Here is a 14,863-nt window from a genome sequence, read left to right on the forward strand (position 1 = left end):
TGAGGTCACTCTCTTTTCAATGGGGTTTCATTGGGAATCCAGATTTCTAAGAGACCTTCCTGCAGTTCCTATCGCTTCCACTGGATGTCAACAGTCTTTAGAAATTGGTTGAGATTATTCCTTTTTGTAATGAAGAAGTACGGCCATCTTGAATGAGGGTCAATTGAAGTGTACTGTTAGATAGAGGCGCGTGACCAGAAAGCATGCTTCAGTTTGTTTTCTTCCTGTATTGAACACAGATCATCCCGTCTTCAATTGTATTGATTATTTACGTTAAAAAATACCTAATGTTGTATTACAAAAGTAGTTTGAAATGTTTTTGGCAAAGTTTACAGGTAACTTTTGAGATATTTTGTAGTCACGTTGCTCAAGTTGGATCCGGTGTTTAATTAACAAAAGGACCATTTGTGATGTTTATGGGACATATTGGGAGTGCCAACAAAAGAAGCTCGTCAAAGGTAAGGCATGAATTATATATTTATTTCAGCGTTTTGTGTCGCACCTGCAGGGTTGAAATATGCTTTCTCTCTTTTGTTTACGGAGGTGCTATCCTCAGATAATAGCATCGTTTGCTTTCACCGAAAAGCCTTTTTGAAATCTGACATGTTGGCTGGATTCACAACAAGTATAGCTTTATTTGCTATCTTGCATGTTTGATTTTTATAGTAATTTATTTGAATTTGTCGCTCTGCATTTTCCCTGGCTTTTGGCCAGGTGGGACGCTAGCGTCCCACATATCCCAGAGAGGTTAACAGCTCCCCGACCAGCTGTTAGATCACTGTTAGTGCCACTCCCCATAATCAAAACACCATTTGAAAGGATAGCAATGGATATAGTGGGCCCACTACCCAAATCCGCCAGAGGGCACCAATACATTCTAGTCATTTTAGATTATGCCACTCACTACCCAGAAGTAATTTCCCTTCGGACGATGGCTTCCAAAAATATTGCCAAATAATTAGTGCTCTTGTTCACCCGGGTAGCGGTTCCAAAGGAGATCCTTACTGACCAGGGGACCCCCTTTATGTCCCGCCTTATGGCGGACCTTTGCAAATTGTGGCAGGTGAAACAGTTGAGGACATCGGTTTACCATCCTCAGACAGATGGGCTTATTGTTATTATTAACCGTACCCAGATGGGCTTATTATTATTATTAACCGTACCCTGAAGTCATTGCTCAGGAAGGTAATCGATAAAGATGGGAAAAACTGGGATTGCATGTTGCCGTATCTGATGTTTGCCATTAGAGAGGTTCCTCAAGCCTCGCTGGCAGTTTCACCCTTTGAGCTGGTATATGGGAGGCACCCCCGGGGAATCTTAGACATTGCCCGGGAAACCTGGGAGCACCAATCCACCCCATATACTAGTGTCATAGAGCACATCACGGCAATGCAAGACAGGATAGCCACAGTCATGCCCATCGTCAGAGAGCACATGAGACAAGCACAAGAGCACCAGCAGCACACTTATAACCGGCAGGCTATCCTGAGGGAATTTCAACCGGGAGATAAGGTGTTAGTGCTGATCCCCTACTAGCCACATGGAAAGGACCATATGAAGTACTGGAGAGAATAGGAGAAGTTAATTATCGGATCCGACAGCCAGGTTGACGGCCCCAGGAACAGATCTTATCACATAAACCTGTTAAAAGCATGGAAAGGTGGCTGGGGCCCCGTATATCTCTGTGTTTAGATACTGTATGTTACGTATATCTCTGTGCCTAGATTCTGTATGTTACGTATATCTCTGTCTAGATTCTGTATGTTAGGTATGTGTCTGTGTCTAGATACTGTATGTTACGTATGTGTCTGTGTCTGGATACTGTGTGTTACGCATATCTCTGTCTAGATACTGTTACTTATGTCTCTGTGTCGAGATACTGTGTTACTGTCACGTTCGTCATAATGAGTGGACCAAGATGCAGTGTGGTATGTTTCCATCCTTTTATTTAGAAGAGAAACTTAAAGCACAAAAACAATAAAGCGAATAAACGAAATGTGAAGCTACATGCAGTGCAGAAAGCAACTACACACAAACATAGTCAAGATCCCACAAATCACAATGGGAAAAATGGCTACCTAAATATGATCCCCAGTCAGAGACAACGATAAACAGCTGTCTCTGATTGGGAACCATACCAGGCCAACATAAATCACTAATCACCTAGATGATCCACTCTAATCACTATCACAGTTACGTATGTATCTGTGTCTAGATACTGTATGTGACGTATGTCACTGTGTCTAGATATTGTATGTTACGTGTATCTCTGTGTCTAGATATTGTATGTTTCACATGTCTCTGTGTCTAGATACGGTATGTTTTGTATGTCTCTTTTCTAGATACTGTATGTTACGTATGTTTCTTTGTCTAGATACTGTATGTTACGTATGTCTCTGTGTCTAGATACTGTATGTTACGTATGTCTCTTTTCTAGATACTGTATGTTACGTATGTCTCTGTGTCTAGATACTGTATGTTACGTATGTCTCTTTTCTAGATACTGTATGTTACGTATATCTCTGTGTCTGCAACATCATATCGTAAAGATAAGGAAAGTGAATCATCTGCTCTTTGAACTGACAGTTTCATACGGCTTTGGATGGATGGTTTACTTTCTCCTTCTATTGTTTGGGTATTGTTTTCATTGGCTTGTGTTCATTCCTGCATTGTCTCTCCATTAGTGGCAACGCTCAAGCTGGTAGCGGCAGCAGGGCGCTCCAGCGGAACTCTACAGTAGGCCAAACGACAGACAGCAAGGTCATTTGATGAGCAGTGAGTGCGTCCAGCCTCGGAGAGCAGTGTGTGTCATTCCCATAGGCCCTGCTCACTCAGACAAATCTGCATCTCACCACTCACGCAGACCAAGAGGCTGTCTGTCAGTATGGCATGGAGTAAACAAGGGTTAATGTTAGGTGAGCCAGAGGGATTGATGTTGAATAACAACCCTGCTACTCAGTGGGGATGGTGTACTAACACGACAGAGGCTTGTTTAATTCACACCAGTTTGAGACGTTGTGATGACATGTGGGGCCCTTGCCTGCTAAAGAAACAAGAACACAAAAACAAAAGGGAAAGTCAGTTTCATGAACTTATACTGTATGTTTGACTTGTGTTTGGTGACAGTCAGTTGGAATTGACACCTGGGTATTGGGGTATGTAATTAGTTTAGGGTGAGACAGGTCTAAGAAAAGAGTGGAAGACAAGGAATTATGAGAGGGTTTTTTCCATCTCACCATCATTCTATCAAAACACACGGCAGACCACTGCCGTCTCACCCAGATTTCTGCACAGAGAGAAAGGGGAGACAGCTGACGTGTTAATGGAGTTGATGTGCTATTGTCAAATGAGGAATGTGTAGAGATATGAACCATGTCTGCCCAGTCAACTCATGTGGTCTTTGTCGTGCAGTTTTGAAGGATGGACATTTTGCTACTCATTACTACCTGGAAATAACAACACAACTCTATTACAACATTCAAATTATACACATTGTTGATGTTGACTTTGTTATTGCCAAAACCTCTCATAAAAAAAGGTTTTGTTGAAATTTGATTTAATTGGACCATCGTAAGAAAATGCTTGCATATGTTTTGAGGAAGGAGGCACTGAACCATTTAATGGAGAAAAATAGATCTGAAACTAAATTAATTCTGCTGTATAATGTTTGTTGAAATTCTACATTTGAAAAATATATCTGAAAACTAAATTAATTCTGCTGTATAATGTTTGTTGAAATTCTACATTTGAAAAATATATCTGAAAACTAAATTAATTCTGCTGTATAATGTTTGTTGAAATTCTACATTTGAAAAATATATCTGAAAACTAAATTCATTCTGCTGTATAATGTTTGTTGAAATTCTACATTTGAAAAATATTACTGCACAGTTAAGTTTAGATAAGGACACATTTTTGGGAGAATACTGGCTAGTATTGACAACCTGTTCTCTGTTTTATTTAGTTTATAAATGGTGATTAACCATTATGGTTTGGTGAAGGTGCATTTATTCAACCGAAGTGAAAGCAAGGTGAGCAATGTTGAAGTTTTAGCCACAAACAATGTTGAAGTTTTAGCTGAAACCAAATAGCCAGGTAATGGGGAAGGTAACATGACCCACAAGAAAATATTTGTATTTGAGTGGAGAGATTCCTGAAGTGGGCCTATGCAAACACTGTGCCATTATAAAGAGATCAGGATGAGCAGGGTCATTACAAAGATCAAAGATCAGGAGGAGCAAATACAGTGCACTGTGAAAGTATTCAGATCCCTTCAGTTTTTCCACATTTTGTTACGTTACAGCCTTATTTTCCCCCTTCATCAATCTACACACAATACCCCATAATGCAAAAACAGGGTTTAGAATTTTTTGAAATGTATAAAAATAATCTGAAATATCAAATGTACATAAGTATTCAGACCCTTCACTCAGTACTTTGTTGAAGTGCCTTTGGCAGTGATTACAGCATAGTCTTCTTGGGTATGACGCTAGAAGCTTGGCACACCTGTATTTGGGGAGTTTCTTCCATTCTTCTCTGCAGATCCTCTCAAGCTCTGTCAGGTTGGATGGGGAGTGTCGTTGCACAGCTATTTTCATGTCTTTCCAGAGATATTCAATCGGGTTCAAGTCTGGGCTCTGGCTGAGCCACTTAAGGACATTCTGAGACTTGTCCCAAAGCCCCTCCTGTGTTGTATTGGCTGTGTGCTTAGGGTCGTTGTTCTGGTGGAAGGAGAACCTTCGCCCCGGAGATCAATGATCTCTTTGCTCCGTTCACCTTTGCCCCGATCCTGACAAGTTTCCCAGTCCCTGCCGCTGAAACACCTAGCCACAGTATGATGCTGCCACACCATGCTTCACCATACGGATGGTGCCAGGTTTCCTCCAGACGTGACGCTTGGCATTCAGGCCAAAAATTTAAATCTTGGTTTCATCAGACAAAAGTATCTTGTTTCTCATGGTCAGAGAGTCTTTAGGTGCCTTTTAGCAAACTATAAGCGGTCTGTCATGTGCCTTTTACTGAGGAGTGGCTTCCGTCTCACTCTGTCAGAGTGACCATTGGATTCTTGGTCACCTCCCTGACCAAGGCCTTTCTTCCGCGATTGCTCAGTTTGGCCGGGCGGCTAACTCTAGGGAGAGCCATGTTGGTTCCAAATGTCTGCCTTCTAAGAACGATGGAGACCACTGTGTTCTTGGATCTTCAATGCTGCAGAACACTTTTGGTACCCTTCCCCAGATCTGTGCCTCGACACAATTCTGTCTCGGAGCTCTATGGACAATTCCTTCGACCTCATGGCTTGGTTTTTGTTCTGACATACACTGTCAACTGTGGGACCTTATATAAACAGGTTTCCAATCAATTGAATTTTCCATAGGTGGACTCCAATCAAGTTGTAGAAACATCTCAAGGATGATCAATGGAAACAGGATGTACCTGAGCTCAATTTCGAGTCTCATAGCAAAGGGTCTGAATACTTATATAAAATTAGGTATTATTTTTATTTATTTTTCTACATCTGCAAAAGAAATAGAAACCTGTTTTTGCTTTGTCATTATGGGGTATCGTGTGCATAGATTGCTGAGGAAATGTTTTTATTTAATCCATTTGAGTACAAGGCTGTAATGTAACAAAATGAGGAAAAGGTCAAACGGTCTGAATGCTTTCTGAAGGCACAGTAATAAATATATATACACACACACATTTTTGGGGGAGGATACTTTAAAATCAAATAGCAAAACAATCATTGGTATGACCTTCTTATAATAATTCAATATAGCTTAGTAGAACCCCCTCCCCCGGCTTAGACGGGGCTTAACCAACTCATGTTTAACCCTTGTGTAGTCTTAACATTCTGTACACTCCCCTTGACCTAACGGTAAAAAATTAGCCGCCTTCGCTAAACCCCTAAAATAAAGCAGCTTAATTGAATTTTAAAACCCAAATCTATTTTGCATGAAGAAACAACCTGTCATTCATCACAAACTTTGTGAATATCAAGGCTTTCCCTCTTCACAATGCAGAAAGACTGCATTTAATCAGTGGACACCACTCGTTTTTATTACAACACACCTGTCATAATTGTTTTCTTTACTAAAGTAGAGTTTTTAAAATTATTATTATTATTATTATTATTATTATTGCTAAAAGGCACTGCATAGGAGTAAACAATTCTTTTTGTAAGAGATAGCACATGTATATCCTAAGAAATTAGCAGAAATGTGCAGAAGGTAGTTCTGAAAGCATTTTATTGAAGGGAAACGATAACATTCTTGAACTTTTTTGGAAAGATAGTGACATATTCTATTATTCTGTACAATGAGGAATTCAACCACAAAATACTAGTCTTCTCCCATTTTTAGAATCATTGCCCCACCCACAAGGTGTGTAAACAACAACAATAAATAAGAATAAAATAAGACAATAGATACAAAACAAAAAAGTGAAGAACATACATCAATCAACTCTAATTAGCACATGTAGGACAGTAGCCAAGTGTGTGTGCATGGACTTTGCAGATGTATTTCTCACAAACGCAGCACATAGTATTTGTTTTACAGTCCTTCTTTGGGGGTCAGAATTGGTATCTCCTCCTCTTGCATGCCCCATCTGCAGCATCAGGTGGATCAGGATAAGTAAAGCCCCCTGAACAGCTTTCACAAGCGCTGCTTTGTGTGGGAGGCGCTCCCTTCTTTGAATGTGTGGAGTTTACAAGTGCCTTTACCAGCTGCTCCAGGAACACCCACTTCTTGTTCCGCTTATCAGGCATCCAGGTAGGGTTGATCCATATCACAAAGGCATTGTATGAGGACACATCAATGATGTTATGGAAGATGACCAGGGGCCAGCGGGCAGTCATCCTCCTGCAGTTCCAATCACCTTGTCCAGGTTGTCCACATCTCCTTTGTTGTGGTTGTAGTCCAGAATGATGGCTGGCTTCCTGTCCTCACGATCACTGATCTCAGCCGTTTTGTGCAGTGTGCTCAGGTGGACCACATTCTTATTCCTCTTTGGGAGGTAAGAAACTAGAGTGGTGGTGGGGGTGAAGGCAAACTTTGATGAGAAGGCCTCTCTACCTCTTGTTGCGAGGAGTGCAGGGAGGGCTCAGGCTTGTTCTTTCTAACTGTGCCAACCATGGTGATATTCCTCTTCAGGAGCTGCTGGTTGAGTTCAGTCAGTAACACACATAATTTCAATTCCTCAGTGTGTGTGTGTGTGTGTGTGTGTGTGTGTGTGTGTGTGTGTGCGTGTGTGTGTGTGTGTGTGTGTGTGTGTGTGTGTGTGTGTGTGTGTTTTTGTGGTGTGTATATGATTTTATAACTGCCCAGTCAAAAATGACTGGGACAATCTTTGTACCCTGGTGGGCTACAACTTTCATGGAAATATGAACCAAGGCGATGTTTCACTTTTACTAATGTTGGGGTCACTTTTTAATATAGTGACTTTTATTGTGTTTATCTAGACTTTTTCTGTACAGAAAGTTCATACCATTATCACATATGACCGCCAAGCACTTCTGGACATCAGATCGATAGTTACTAATATCGATTTTGGCTTCAAATATGACTTCAACTCCAACTCAGCTGTTCCACTGTTTCTACTGGACCCTATTTGTTAATTACATGGGCTACCAAAACGCTGCAGGCATAAACGCAGTAGAAGAGCTGAAATTGAGGTGAAGAGAAAAACGAATGTCACTCCCCTCCGTTCTATTTGCAAATGTCCAGTCACTCGAGCATAAGATGAATGAGCTTTGTTTGAGAGTCTCCTATTAGAGAGACTTGAAAAGCTGCAGTATTATGGGCTCTATTTTCAGCTGGCGTTAAGGCGGTGCTAGTGTCAAGCGCACGTTTAGTTTGCAATTTCGTCATGTAAAAACTGGCGCACTGGCATTTTCCAGGCCTAATGCCAGGTTTGGCATTTTACCTGTCTTAAATCAACTTGCTTTCGCTCAGATGGGAGTGGTGGAAATATTTGAGGTGTGTCCTTAAACACATGATTCAAAGTGCTAATTTCAGGCAGCGCTGATAGGGATATTTAAGACCAACCAACTGTGTTGATTAAGGCATGGACCAACACAGCTGGTTATGGCATGGATTTTGACAGCAGAAACGCAGCCTATCCAGCTGTGCCACACACTGCCCATATGCGCATGGAACAAGAGTAGCCAAAAGTGCATTTGGTCCCTGTATACTTTGTATTTTTTCCTATTTTGTTTATTTGATAAAAAATAACATGCATATTCTCCCCTTCTTTCAATGGCTTTTCTTTGTCTGTCCAAAGCCATCGCGAAGTAGACTGTTGATAAAGGGGTTGGCTCCTGAGACTGCTTGTAAATAAACTTTATTCAACAAAACTTTATTAAAATATCAAGTTTGAGAGGAGTAAAACAGCGAGCTGACATTCCATTTTTATTTTTTACACATTGTAGGCATGCCCACATTATTTTAGCCATGCAGGTCTCATTTTGGACATCTATTTCACCTTTATTTAGCCAGGTAGGCCAGTTGAAAACAAGTTCTCATTTACAACTGCGACCTGGCCAAGATAAAGCAAAGCAATGCGACAAAAACAACAACACTGAGTTACACATGGGATAAACAAACGTACAGTCAATAACACAATACAAAAATCTGTAAACAGTGTGTGCAAATGAAGTAAGGAGGTAAGGCAATACATAGGCCAATAGTGGCAAAGTAATTACAATTTATACATTTACACTGGAGTAATATATGTGCAGATGAGGATGTGCAAGAAGAAATACTGATGTGCAAAAGAGCAGAAAAACAAATATAGGGATGAGGTAGGTAGTTGGTTGGATGGGCTATTTACAGGTGGGCTGTGTACAGCTGCCGCGATCGGTAAGCTGGTCTGACAGCTGATGCTTGAAGTTAGTGAGGCAGATAGTCTCCAACTTCAGTGATTTTTGCAATTCCTTCCAGTCATTGGCAGCAGAGAACTGGAAGGAAAGGCGGCCAAAGGAGGTGTTGGCTTTGGGGATGACCAGTATACCTGCTGGAGCGCGTGCTTTGGGTGGGTGTTGCTATGGTGACCAGTGAGCTGAGATAAGATGGAGCTTTACCTAGCAAAGACTTATAGATGATACATAAATCACCCCTCCATGATGTATGCTATGTGTCCATGCCCATCATGAAACGAAAGATGAGAACCTCTGTGAATACCATTGAAGTAGTTATCTGTAACCTGTAAAAATAGTTTGTTTTCTGTTTCTTATGTTATGAAGGCTGGTACAACAGCAATGCGTGTCTTTTTATCCTGATGATTTTATGATATCATTACATTTACATGTATTTATTGTTGATTATGTTAAAAAAAATATGGATTGCTTGGTTTTTCGTAAAATGTTATTTTAACTAAACTTATTAGAATGATCCACCTTCTTAGTTATATGGTGACAACGTCCGTGTCGCTCTTGCAATGCAACTTCTGGAGATGTGTGAATGCGAACTGATCTGTAAGATGGTTCCGACTATGTTCATAAAACATAGGCCTATTTGGGAGCAGTACAACGGTGAGTGGATATTCTCCCTTTCTAATTATATTGGATCTTTGTCCAGACACCATGAAAAGTTTGGATGTGCATAAAACCCTCAATTCTGCATTGTTTTAATATTATATGCCCACGGGGAGAAATTATGGTGCCTGTAAGTGTGACATAGCCTATTTAAAACAAGTTGTTCTTTCGTTTTGTTTAGAATTATTTGTTCTCTTTTTAGACCTTATTAATAATTAACCCGTGTTGTGTTCGGGTCTGTGGGACCCATTTTCAATTTTTACTAAAATAAACAATTATACAATGAATATTGGCCTTGGATCATTTTCTGTGAAGAACATGTAAACTTACACATTTTCATTGAGTGCACACTGCACCCCCCTACACACTTATATTACATACGTGGTGTTCTGGGGTAATAAAAGTGTGGAAAAGTGTGTGTGTGTGTGTGTGTGTGTGTAGGTGAAAACAAGTAAAAATGAAACAAACAAAAAGGATTGCTGTGTGCATTCACTATGTCTTCCTCCTCACTGGGCCTGCTGTTTCAACATAGCACCAAGAACCTGTCTGTCTCCCTGCCTGTCTGCCTGTCTCCTGCTTTTCTCGCACTCTTTACCCTTTGTAGTGTGTAAAACTACACAATGTCTTGCGGGAACCTGCACAATGTTAATACAATACTTTATTTCGATACTGCATTTTTTACATTGTATCAAAATAATGTATTTTCCTACACTCTACCCCAGCCAGGTGCAAATTGGGGGAGGGACACAACAAATAAATAGCTTTGCATGTGTGGCTCCTTACCACAATCAATGTCACGGTATACTCCCTCTCCGGCCTCCAGGTCATCAGACTACTGATTATCCCGCACACCTGTCACCATCGTCTCGCGCACCTGTGTCTCATGATACTCACCTGGACTCCATCACCTCATTGATTATCTTCCCTATATCTGTCACTCCACTTGGTTCTTTCCTCAGGTGTTAATGACTCTGTTTTCCTGTCAGTGCGTTGTTTGAGTTTCGTGAATATTGTTTATTTTATTTATTAAAGCACTCACTCCTTGAACTTGCTTCCCGACTCTCAGCGCACTCGTTACAGAATATTACCTAACGAAAGCATCAGGGAGCGTTTTTTTGTTGTGTGTGTGTCAAAGTAATGACGTCCGGGAACTGCTACAGGCTCTCATGCCTCAACCAGATTGTCAGGTTTCCCTGCCTCAGCTGGCTCGTCAGGCTCTCATGCCTCAGCCGGATCACCAGGCTCCCCTGCCTCAGCCGACTCGTCGGACTTTCATGCCTCAGCTGGATCGCCAGGTTCCCCTGACTCAACCGATCTGTCAGGTTCCCGTGCTTCAGCTGACTCGACAGGTTCCCGTGCCTCAGCTGGCGTGACAGGTTCTCGCGCATCAGCAGGGGTGACCGGTCTGGTCCTGATCCCCGGGTTCGTCCCCTTTGACGGCGTCCTGCGGCTGGAGCCGTGCGTTCGGGAGGGGGACTGTCATGTATGCTCCCTCTCCGGCCTCTAGGTCATCAGGATGCTGATTATCCCGCACACCTGTCACCATCGTCTCACACACCTGCGCCTCATGACACTCACCTGGACTCAATAACCTCCTTGATTATCTTCCCTATATCTGTCACTCCCCTTGGTTCTTTCCTCAGGTGTTAATGACTCTGTTTTCATTTCGGTGCGTTGTTTGTGTTTCGTGTTCAATGTTTCTTTTATTTATTAAAACACTCACTCCTTGAGCTTTCTTCCCGACTCTCAGCGCACTCATTACAATCAATCAGTATGGCAAAAATTATTTCTGCTCAGAGGGCCTTAGAATTTATTTTTTGCAAAGAGAGATGCTAGTGTGGAAGGAGCGTCTTCCACTTTGGAAGATAGAGAATTTTCCAAATACAAGGATCATGTCTCTGTCAATTCGGAGACTGACAGTGAGTTGGAAGAAGAGAATGAGATTAACCCACAGCCAGCACCAGGACCAGCCCATCAGCAGCCAGCCCCAGGACCAGCCCGTCAGCAACTAGCTCATCAGCAGCCTGCAGGAGGAGAAATATGATGCAAAAAAGAAAATATGAAATTGAATGGTCTTCATATCCAAGGAATAAGCCACCCCGCATGGCTGCCAATGTGATAAGGATGCATCCAGGGCAGATCCGGATGGCGGTTATCTTTTGAACTGTTCAAATCATTCTGACTGCACACATTTGGAGGGAAGGTGTGTTTTTGTAGAGAGATGGAAGGAGACGGACCAAACAAATTTACATGCATACTTTAGGGTGCTTATCCTTACTCTTGCGTTCAGATCCAATGGGGAATCCACAGAATCCCTGTGGGATGCAGAAACTGGCAGATAACCTTTCTATGCAACAATGTCTCTGGAAAACTTCCGCATTATTTCCAGGATTATGTGCTTTGATAACCGAGACACCAGACTAGCTCGACGTCAGAGAGACAAGCTAGCTGCAATCAGGTCAGTGTGGGACAAGTGGCCTTCCCCTGTTTTACAACCCTGGGCCCAATGTTACTGTTGATGAGCAGCTTATGACAGTTAGGGGCCACGGCCCCTTCAGGCAGTACATATCGTCTAAATATTATAATATTTATATATATTATAATATTGAATCAAGATCTGGTCTGCCTGTGATGCTGCTTTATCATATGTGTGGAACTTGCAAGTGTATATGGGGAAGCCAGATGGATGAGCCCCTGAGATTAACCAAGGGATGTGGGTTGTCCTGGATGTGACACAGGGACCAGATGGCCACAACATCACATGCAATAACTTTTTTACTTCGCACACATGCTGGGCCCGGAGCTCCTCAAGAGGAAGCTGATGATGATAGGAACGGTACAAAAAAAACAAGCCAGAGCTCCCACCACAGCTGTTGAATACACTGTACAGGCCTATCAATTCCTCTAAGTTTGTGTTCACGGCCGACACGTCCCTAGTGTCCCCGTGCCAAAAAAGGCAAAAATGTGGTACTCATGAGTATGCTGCATAGGGATTGGAGAATCTGTGGCCAGGAACATCAGAAATCATAATGGATTACAATGCCACAAAAGGGGGAGTGGACAATGTAGACAAACTGGTGACTGGCTACAGCTGCAAAAGAAGAACCCTACACTGGCCGCTTGTGATATTCTTCCACATCTTGGGCATCTCGGCGTACAATGCATTTGTCATCTGGATGGCGTTGAACCCAGATTGGAACAGAGGGAAGCTCCAGAGGAGATGGCTCTTTCTCGATGAGCTGGGCAAGGCATTGGTAAGACCTCAATTCCAGAGGAGTTCCCAGCTTCTGCAGCCATTGTGAGGAGGATTCAGGAGAAGCATGTTGGTGCCCCTTCCTGGTGCCCCATCCGCCCGACCCACAGAACCAATAACTGGAACTTTCTCTCCCGTTTTCTTAGATTGAATTCCATATACAACCTTCTGTATTTGTCATAGAACGATGCCGGGACTAGTTTATGTGGATGCCGATAGATTTCTAGCGTTGTGCTTGACAAGAAGTGAAAAAGTGAAGGGCCATTCAGTGAATGAAATAGGTGGGACTTTCCAGTCTCCAGTGGTGGTGGCTATGTAATGTAATCCAACACCAGAGGCACTCGTTACTACAGCTCATAAACCCACTCGCTGGGCTGAAGAGACAGATTCAGAAGCAAATAAACATTCATAAAACAAATAAATTACACAGAGTCCCCAAATGGACCTTTATTGTAATACATGATGACTTGTGTTAATACAAAGCACTGTATAAATGTCTAGAAGGCCTAGATGGCTATTACCTTACCTATGTGTTATAAAAGCCAATCAAACTACTTGTTAGACTATATTGCAAGTAGCCTAGCGTCTAATTGTTCCCCCGAATCCCCCTTCCCTAATTAGCCTACTATAGTAGGTATTTCATACAATATACAGCCAAAATATTAGGCCTTAGGGCCGTGCACAGCCCTTTCAGGGGGCAGGTGCTCAAAATGGGCTAAGCTCCCCACTTGAGAAATAATTATGTATACTTTCATAATTCATATCTTGAAATTCACAACATACCAAATGCCTCTGTAGCAAAAATTCTAGCATAGTCCTATTTATTTCTGCAACAACACACTCATCATCACAAGTTGTAAGCAAGCTAGTTACAGTGCCTCCTAAAAACATGAGCCCTATCTGTGCACGTGCCTGTTAGGCCTAACTGGCAGGAGTAGGCTACACAATCTGTGTCAATGTGTGTGAATGTGTCTTTCTCTGTTTTCTTCCTACCTCAACTGCACCATAGCAGCTGATCTGTCATTTCTCACAGACACAGCACTTGGACTAGCAGAACCAGAACCGCGCGTTCAGCACCGTCTGCCTCCAGCCCTATTTTTCCGGCACCACCTCTCCTTCTTTCTGATCTGATTGAGTGACTGACAGAGAGTCAGAGTGGGTCTCACTCTATTTGATGATGGATGCTTGACTTTGAATGTGAATTTGCGTCACCTCAGCTCAGCCAATAAGAAAACCGTGCCGGCACATCTTGGTAGGGGGCTGGCCATTGCCCACTGGTCAGCCAAATGCTCAATATAGATTATAGTGACGACAGCGAAATTGAGCGAAAATGATTTAAAAAAACAGGCCCATGGGCCGCCAGCCATGTAATGTTTTTTATTTATAACATATATTTTTTGGTCAATTTCAACCAGCTCACCCCAAAACAAGAAGTCCCAGGCTTTCTGGCATTTCCCAAAATTGCCAGATGGCCAATCCGCCCCCGGGTGTGTCTCTCAATGGGGAGGTCTATTGATGAAAAAGTGGTCTATTTGGTGAAAATGTCTGTCATTATACCCTCACACAAGAATAAACCATTTTTAAAAAATGCCATGGGAGGAATCTGTTTATGTTAGTATATTGATAGCAGTTCAGGTTTTCTTCATTTTCCCCCCAAAATACATTTTCCCCAGTAAAAGAAACATGATGCAGTATGAATTTAGCAGTCTGCTATTTGGCTTCCACCTGGCACCTGCAAAACTAAAACAGACAAATGATTGTATGCAGGTGAAAGTTTCTCCCTACAGAATTTGCCCTGGTATGCCCCTGCTAGAGGAACTAGCTGGCCCATTGAAAACGCAATCTTCTCTAGAGTATGTTATAACCAGTTGAACTCGAAGAGGCTTGAAAGTCAGTGGCTGTACTATGAACGGACCACACCAATCCTGTCATCAGCATAGTCAATTGTACAAAAGGGATTTGTTATTTTCTATTTATTGGCAGTCTTCCTCTCATGCTTATTGGCAGTCTTCTTCTAATCTTTATTGGCAGTCTTCTTCTAATCCTTATTGGCAGTCTTCTTCTAATCTTTATTTGCA

This window comes from Oncorhynchus clarkii, chromosome 19 (assembly GCF_045791955.1).
Source record: "Oncorhynchus clarkii lewisi isolate Uvic-CL-2024 chromosome 19, UVic_Ocla_1.0, whole genome shotgun sequence".
Taxonomy (NCBI): domain Eukaryota; kingdom Metazoa; phylum Chordata; class Actinopteri; order Salmoniformes; family Salmonidae; genus Oncorhynchus; species Oncorhynchus clarkii.